Source organism: Phyllostomus hastatus, unplaced genomic scaffold (genome assembly GCF_019186645.2).
Source record: "Phyllostomus hastatus isolate PE091 unplaced genomic scaffold, TTU_PhHast_1.1 phas_scaffold_21, whole genome shotgun sequence".
Taxonomy (NCBI): domain Eukaryota; kingdom Metazoa; phylum Chordata; class Mammalia; order Chiroptera; family Phyllostomidae; genus Phyllostomus; species Phyllostomus hastatus.
Window position 1 is genome coordinate 33,577,425 of NW_025334017.1, and position 9,440 is coordinate 33,586,864.

A 9,440-nucleotide genomic window follows, 5' to 3' on the forward strand; every position below is an offset into this window, starting at 1 on the left:
ACCCAGATGCCTTTTAATAGATGAACAGTTAAACTCCAGTATATTCATATTGTGAAATAACGCTCAGCAATTAAAAAAAAAAGATAAAGTATTTACACACACAGAAAACTGGGTGAATCTCTAGAGAATTATTAACTAAGTGAAACAAAGCCAGTGCCAAAAGGTTATATACTCCGTGATTTCACTTACATATTATTCATGAAAGGACAGCATTGCAGAAATGGAGGACAGATTCCTGGTCACCAGGAAGGAAGGACGAATGTGGGTGTGGTTGTAAGAGGTCATCGTGAGGAATCCTTGTATGGTGGCCACGTTCTGTGCCTCAGCTGTCGATGGCAACATGCTGGTTGGCATTCTGTGCTCTCACTTTGTAAACTATTACCTTTGAAAGACACTGGGCAAAAGACACATTGGATCCTCTGTGTTATTTCTTACAGTATTTGAATTTATAATGATCTCTAAACTTAAAACTTTGATTAAAAAATGGTCCACATATCTCTCAAGTGGAGCTAATAGAAGTACAAACAAAGAAATGTGCTCCAAATATGTGCAGTCATTGACAGGGAGATGAAATTCCTTTAGCAGAACTGTATGGTTGCCATGGGTGTGGCCTCCCAAAGTTGCTGAGATTTCAGCTGAATCTTGAAAGAGAGCAATTAACAGCTTTCCTTTAATCCTTGCGATCTATGATACAGATGTTCTATCTCCTTTAGAGATGGTTCAGAAATATTAAATCAATGACTCAATGTAACACAGTTTCCAATGGCATTTTTTTTCTCTTTCCCTTTTTTTACCATAAGGTTTTAATTTTCTAAATACAACATAAAAGAGGCAAAATGCTAAAGAAGTGATATAAGTTACAAAAGATTATTTTTTAAAAGTACATTCAGACATTTAGTAAGCATTGATAATATTCCTGATACAGGTTAGACACTCAGGTATGTGTTAAAGATGAGAAAAAAATTATTGTCCTCGGAAAGTGAAAAGGCAATCATTCAATATCAACTATGTTTTAGCACCAGCAATTCCCAGTGACCTGGCTGCATGCTACTTCTTGCACAAGAGACTCATTTGTAACATCTCCTAATGTGGGCAGTGATTTTGAGGGAGTGAGAAAGAGGCAAAAGGAAAATTCAGGATCCTGTAGGGAGAGAGGAAGGATATTTGTAGTTTATGAAAATACTCCTAATAATCTAGAGTCCTCTCAAAAGGGAATTATAACCTCTCCCACAGAAGATGAAGCACTGTGCAAACCATTTTACTTTCTTCATAGTAATTTAATTAGTCTGGTAAAGGATTTATCAACCTCAGCCTTATTAATACTTTGGGCCAGATCATTCTTTCTAATGGGATGGGGGGTGCTGTATTGTGCATTATATTCAGCAGCATCCTGGCCTCTACCTAGCAGATGCCAGAAGGATCCTCCACCCAAAGTTGAGACAGTCAAAAACGTTTCCAGGCATTACCAAATCCTCTTGGGGGTTTACAAAATTAATCCCCTTTTAGAACTACTGATCTAGTAATGTTCTGCCATTTTGTTAATGAGAACTGATGTTTGGAGAGGTTCAACAGGCTGCCAAAATTACACAATGATTAATTGCTAGAGCCAGCAATATAACAGATCGCCTGATTCCAAATGAGTCAAAGTTTTACTCACTATACCTAGGTTCTATAAGGAGTTCCCATCCTTATCAACAGTTCACAGGAAGACAGAGCCTTAATGCAACATTACAATTAAGGTGATAAAGTGAGGGGGGCTCAAGGAGTGACCAGAAGGGTATAGGATAGAAGCCAGAGGACAAAATGAGTAGTTCTTCCTAGAGCAGACAAGGAAGAGTAAGTGTATGGATAATCTATTGCTGTAGGAAAAACAACACAAGCTTTTTTTTTTAAAACAAATTCCTTGGGTCAGGAGTCTGGGCACAGGTTAGCCAGGTCCCGAGGGTCTCACGAGGCTGAAATCCAGGTGTTCTCAAGGGCTGCACTTCTGGTACTCAAGATCCTCTTCCAAGCTCACCAGCTGTTGGCATAATTCATTTCCTTGTGGTTGCATAACCAAGGTCCCCATTTTTTTCCTGGCTGTCTGCCAGGGACCACTCTTAGTGGCTAGGGGCTGCCCTCAGGTCCTTGGCATGTGGCCCCCTCATCACAAAAGGTGGTGACCTACATCTTTAAGGCCACCAAGAGAGATTCTACTGCTGTTTTTGTCTCTTTTAAGATACATGTAGTTAGATCAGACCAATCCAGGATATTATCCTTTTGGATCAACACAAAGTCAATTGGTTAGCTGACCTTAATTAGATCTACAAAAAAACCTTCTGTTCTATAGCAGAACATAACTATGGGGGGGCGGGCGGGGGGGATTCCATCATATTTGCAAGTCATACCCACACTCAAGAACAGAGGGTTACACAAGGGCCTGGGTCCATTGGGAGTTATCTTAGAATTCTGCCGACAATAAATAGTACATACAGCTGTTTTCTCCCTGGACAGCCCAGGTAGTGCCTGACTCGGCATCTGCCCTGGTCATCATATGCTTGATTACCCCTACAAATGCCTCCCAGTCTCCTTATGTGATAGCTCCTTCCTGCTTAGCTTATTTGCATATAATGTTACCTCCCAAATCCTGGTCTTGAATCTTCCATACTTGGTTCTTCTTTTAATGCTTCGTTTTTCTCTACGTTTTCCTTCTTTCTACCCCTTAGGCATGTAAAAATTTCTATGTACGGTAAACCCTGACATTTAAACAAATAGTCATAATGTTAGATAATTTGACTTGAAACATGTTAACTCACATGTGGTCTTTCTTATACAATGATAACTTAATAAACCATTTTACCCCCACTTTTTTAAATAAGAAAATTTAGGATCAGAAATGATCAAGACTTCCCAATGTCCTAGAGCTTTGTTCAAGGAAGTGAGAGTCACAAACTCACGTGGCTCCAAGTTCACACTCCTTTCAGTGCCCAAATTGCTTTAAACTTACGGAGGGCAGGAGAGGAGCTGTGACTGCAAAATTTACCATTCCTCCGCCTTGTACCAAGTAGCATCACCTCTATTCAGTACCTCCCACCTCCGTTCCCACAATCATCTAAATAAATATCATTTTGATTTTTTTTCTAAGCAACACTTTTATTAAAATTGTTTCAACCTTCCAAAATCTTTCAGGGCAGGAACCATGTTTATTTGAGGTCCCATTGGTGCTTACTCGGCCTTGCATAAATGAAAGCACTTGAAAATTGCTGGTATGCACAACATACGAATTCCGTTGCCACCCGAGTAAATACCACAACTCAGAAAAGATCTGCAAACTGGGAAGAGGGACGGGATGTGTACATAAAACATCCTTTCCACTGTGACTGTTTTCCCAATCGTTCTCCCACTTGCTTATTCTCTGCAAGAAGCCAGGCATCAGTTCTGCTCCACTTCCACTTCCAGCAGACTAGAGATGAAACTTCATGCTCCAATATCTTTTAATAATATTTCAGTAAATCAAAATAACCTAGTTTTCCAGTGGCACTTCTATAAAGAGCTTTTCCTATGCCCAACACGGACTTGGATATATGGATAAACCCCTATGATGGTCTGGTGTTTAGCTGTAGGGAGAAGGAGCAGATTTAAAAATTACATATTGATTTAACACTTATTTTTTTTGAACCCTGGATGTGTGCCATTCTGCCATGTACTGGAATTACTCCCAGCTCTGAGGAATTCACAGTGAACAGGCAATGTGGACAGTGAAACAGAAATTGGAATACACACAAGAAGTCCTGTGCAGAAATCGGTGCAGGGGGCAGGGAAGCACCTACTAGCTCAGTCCTGACTTGGAGTTCAGGGTGCCAGTCAGGCAGGCTTTCCAAAGGGAATCAACCTCAGCCAAGCCCACAAAGAGGAATGGGATTTAGCCAAGACAAAGAGCTCATGATTGTGTTCCATCCAAAAGGAACACCAAAGACCTGGAATGCACGGTAGAGAGAGAAGAAATAGGAGACTCTCTGTGATCTGGGAAGAGTCTTAAAGGCCATAGAAAAGATTTGGGACTTTTTTTATTCAGGGGGCAGCAGGAAACTATTAAAAACACTCCAAGAAGGGAAGTAGCTTAGAGATTTCCTCATGGCTACAGAATGGAGGATTGGCATTGGGTAAACCTGTAAGCCAGGAAGGAAATCAGGAGACTGTACTGATTACCCAAGCAAGAAATGAAGACAGAGCTGTACTAGACAGATGTGTGCAACTTTAGGATTAGCCAGTCTTGGTTATCACTTGGATGTGGAGAGGAAGATGAAAGAAGGAGAAGAATTAAGAGCGACACGAAGGCTCTGGCACCGTCCCCTGAGTAGACATTAACTCAGCTGGGGGAACCAAGAGGTCAGGCAGATTGAGAAGTTCTGAAATTCTGTGTTGAGCAAGTTGAGTTTCAGGAGCTGATTCTGAGTTACTGCTGGCAAGTAACCTGGGACGATGGCCATAACAACAGCTCATCTTTCCTTTCCGTTGTCAGGTGTTCCGGGACAGACTTTGTAACCAGGGCGCCATCTCCCTCACCGCCAAGGCCCATTTGCCTAATTGTTTAATGTGGCTTAGCATTAAATGTACTTGGGTTAGACCTTACCTCTCAACCAAAATGTGAATTCAAAGCACTGCTTGAGTTAAGTGTGTCTGTCTGCACAGATGTTGTACCTACCACATCAAAGGTGTTTTGCACTTGCCATAGGGGATGGCTTTATGACCTTGAAAATAAATTTGAAATGTATGGCTTCCTGAAACCACAGAGTTGAATGAATATGACTCAAATTATGCTAATGCATTATACTCACTGTGGGAGAAAACCAGTGTAAATTGTTGAATTTGGGGTTTTTTCACCAAAGAAATAAGAGACCCAAACCCAAATTATTAGATCACCATTTATAAGTCTTCACATAGCAAACCATACATATATATACACATATAGGTCTACAAAAATGACCACTCAGACCACACCAGTTTTTATTCATTTTCCTCACATTTACAAATACCGATCCCACTTCTTTTCACATCCAGACTTTCCTACCAGAATAACAGTTGGGCATGATTCTTAGAACACTATCCTACACTGTATCAAACTAAGTTTACCTATAATATTAATGCAACACCACACCAATCTGTTGATAGCTAAAATAGTAAGTTAAAAAAAAACTCAACAAGCTAGTCTCATTTCTTCTAAATATTATATTAAGTTAACCATGTAAAATGTTCAGTTTTGCTTTTCTTTGTGCTTTGGTTTTGAGGAGCTAAGAAATATTTTGAAACACCAAGTGAATAATCCCATTTAGTCATACAAATGACCAAAAAGATCCCATCATCTCCACAGAGATTAGATCCACTTTTCTGACCATCTCATAAGAGCTGTTTGGATAGTGACATGATTTTCAGGTATGGAATAACCTTGTAAATAGTTCTTCCTTCTGAGCAAATTAGAGTTGCAAGCCCCATATGACATTTCATAACATTTATTTATGTAAACTGAACCAAGTGACAGGCATAGTGCCAAGCATTTATATGCATTATTGTGTTTAATACATACAATTCTGTAGTAGCTATTACTTTCATTTTCTAGATAAGAAAACTGAAGCACACAGAGGCTTAGTCTGAGGTCACAGAGCCTTAGACAAGAAGAAAAGCCAAGAATCAAGTCCAAGTTTGCCTAACTCCAAAGCCTTACTCTTAAGTGCATTATCACCCACCTTGATTTGTTGCTCTGTGAGACAGAGGCACAATTCTCAAAATAAATAAATTTATCTATTGTGTGTGTGTGTGTGTGTGTGACTAACTAAAGGTAACTTGGGTATAAAACTTTAATAAATGATTGTGTTTTCCTGTATTTTATATTTTTATATCTGATGTTTAATAAATGATATTTTAATAAAGATGAAATATACCTGTATTTTCCGTAAGATTCAGAGAATTTTACAGTTCAGTTTGTTAAAAATTTTCAAAAGCTCTACCTTCAGAAGGGTGAGTTAATTCTCTATACACACAAATAATCCATTATCAGAATCAATTCAAACTAAATATGGAAACAAAAGACTAAGCCCACTATATTGGCTTTCACCTCTGAGTCAGCCCTAAAACTGTGAATTTTAAAATACACCGATCAAACACGAGATTAAGTAACAATAAATCAGCTGTCTTCTGTCGAGTGTCTAATGACATGAAGGGAACTGTGATGTATACTTCACCCATATTATCACTTCTAATCTCTGGGAAGCCCTGTAAGGAAGGTATCATTATCTTCACTCTACACATGAGAAAAGTTAGACTCCATACAGTTAGGTTGGTTTTATAACAGCATTCAGCCAATAAGAAAAGGCCTTCAGACTTAAAGTTAGAGATTTCTCATTCCATAGGCTTGTGTCCATGAAACTCAATGCCATAGTATGCCCCCTGCACAAAATACTTTTTATAAAGCTCAGAGACTTCCCTGAGATATTGTTGAAAACCCTATGTAGCTGAAAGTCCATTTTATATCTTCCATGTGTTAGCAACTCTACAAAAGTTAAATTCATCGGCATCTGTAATATAAGAACTAATGGAATCAGTATTCTTTGAAAATTATGCTTTTTTCCAAATGTCACCTTATGTTCCACACACATTTTCAAAAATAACTGTTCAGGTTTTAAAGAGGGACTAACTGAAATTGACAATGTAATTTTATCCAGGTACCAAAAAAAAAAACAAACCCAAAACCCACACATACACTTACCTTATGGGTTACCCTACCAGTCAGGTTGTGATAATAATTTACTATTCTAGAGTATACTTATTTTTCCAATTTTGACATAACTGCCATGTTATTTCACTCGCATATTCCTCTGTCTATCCCAGTAGCCAGGGGCTATTTTTCATGCTGTTCATTTGCATCAGAAATTACAGGTTTTGATACCATTGCCACAGCTGGTGCTTTAACTTTGAAATATATTGTAGCTAGACCACTAATGTGGCTAATCTAGTTCATGATTCCGTAGGACTACAGTTATGGTTCCCTGAAAGGGCTGCCACTGACAAAAATTCTGCCCTGTGCTTATGGCGAAACCTCCTTGGGCTCAGCTCCCAAGGCTCAGGTTGAAAGAACTCCCTGAGTAAATAGCTCTCTGAGGCTCTTCCTATCCTGGCCGCCAATTTATTCTATGACCTTGGCACTGAAAACCTCTTCTCCACGTCTTCTTCTTCTTCTTTCCTTCTTTTTTCTTCCTTCTTTCCTTCTTTTCTTCTTCCTTCTTTCCTTCTTTTCTTCTTCCTTCTTTCTTCCCCTTCCCCTTCTTCCTTTTTACTAACCATTGGTTAGAAAGACACAGGCATGGTTTTCTTAATTTCATTCTCTGTTCTGCTATTCAGACTCCGGAAGATGTGAAGAGCTCTTTCCCTGGATTCGGAGAAGGACAGGCAATGACAGCCATCTCACCATCGGCTCCAGCTCAGAGCCTGGGCTCCCCTCTGATGCTCGAGGAGCACATCTTTGTCATCCAAGAGAACAAGTATGGAAGCCAAAACTGCGTGAGATAGGCTGGAAATCTGGTAGGACCTTAAAGACAATCAGTCCCCTGCTCATTTTTCAGAGCCACCAGAAGTTCATGTGGTTTGCTCAAATTCCCTAATATGTCCCCAGCTAGTGAATTCATGAGTTCCTTTACTCACCAAGTTTCTAGTGAGCACCCACTATACCCTAGACCCTGTGCAGGGGATTGGGCATCTGGAGATCAGTAAGACTTGGTGCTGCCCCAGAGAGAGCACGATCTCGTGGAGAAGTTAGACAAGTGAACAAGGAAGGACAAATAAAGTATTAGAGGACCCAGGGTCACACATCCTGGTTGGTCCAGGGAAATCCCAGATTGCACCTGCTGATCCAACTCAGTTGTCAGTAGCACCCCACTTTACTCTCAGAAGTGTCTCCTTTGGGATAATTGGATGATTTGGAGGATGAGTTAAACAAGCACTTAGGTTACAGGTGACAAGAGTGAAGGATGTGAGTGGAGAAGATGTGGCTGAGGTTCATTCTGTAATAAACCTTGAATAACTTGTTCCACAGAAGGAAAGAATTCAGTCATTTGCAATGAGGCTTTTCTGCTGTTTTGCAGATCCAAGGAGGAAAGCATCTTTAAGCAGATTTCAGAGGAAAGTTTCTGAACTGTCTGAGCCCAGTCTGATACTTGGAGTTGGCTGTTGTTGTTCACAGCCACACAGCTGGTTTGCAGCAGAGCCAGGCAGTGAATCTAGCTGTCTTGACTCCCTGTCCAATGCTCCTGTTATTACCTGCCATCCAACTGACTGTCCAGGATGGGTTCTTGTACCTGAGTGGACCTCACCTGGTAGGACTCCCTGCAGCTTCTACCTGATGCTTCTCACTCACCAGCTTTGCCATGTGCCCACGTGGCAATCAACACTCCTCCTGGCGATGACATAGCACACAAGTCTACAAAGATCATTCACTCCAGTACAAAGTATCCTGACCTTGTCCTTACAAAAAGTTATATTATACAAAGTTCCAATGGCCACCAACTTTGATACATATCAATGATAATAATTACAAAAGACTGATATATATGAAATTATTCCCTAAGGGCAAATTTCAGGTCCTGGGCTAGATATTTTATTCTGCAGGATAAGGACTATTATCCCACAAGATAACACTATTTTCATGATTATTTTGCAAGGTAATAATACAATTATGCTGTTTTAAATCCATGACCCGTCCATGCCCATGTAGATGATAAACATTAGAGCCAAAACTAACGTCCAAGTCTCCCTTGTCCCAAAATCTCACCTTCTCCACTGCAGTTCACTGCTCACCCTGTTTCATCCCACTCCTCAGGGAAAAAATTGTTAAAAACTCCTAAAAATCAATTAATTACCAGCATTTATTGAGCCCTATCATGATTAAGGCATCTGTGGCAAAACACAGAATCATGAGACACGGACTATCTATCAAGAGTTACAAGCTCCTGCCCTGACCTGTGCAGCTCAGTTGGTTGGACATCACCCTGCAAAGCAAAATGTTACCTGTTTGATTGATCAGAGCACATGCCTAGGTTGTGTGTTCTGTCCCCAGTCGGGGCACGTTCAAGAGACTGCCAATAAATGTTCCTCTCCACCCCTTTCTCCCTCCCTTCCCCTCTCTCTAAAAATAAATAAATAAAATCTATAAAAGAAGAGTTGTAGGCTCCTTGGGAAAATAAAACACACACACACACAGAGATATACCACATACATACACATACACACATATGGAACAGAAAGTGAGCACCACAGAGCAGATTATAAATGCAGAGGAGATCGACATGATGACCAGGGAAGTTCACAAAGAGACAGGGTTTGTATCACAAGGAGGAGAGTCCAGGTAGCTAAAATCTGGGGTAGGATATTCCTTATGGGGCCTGCGAACCACAAATCCAGGAAGCAGTGAC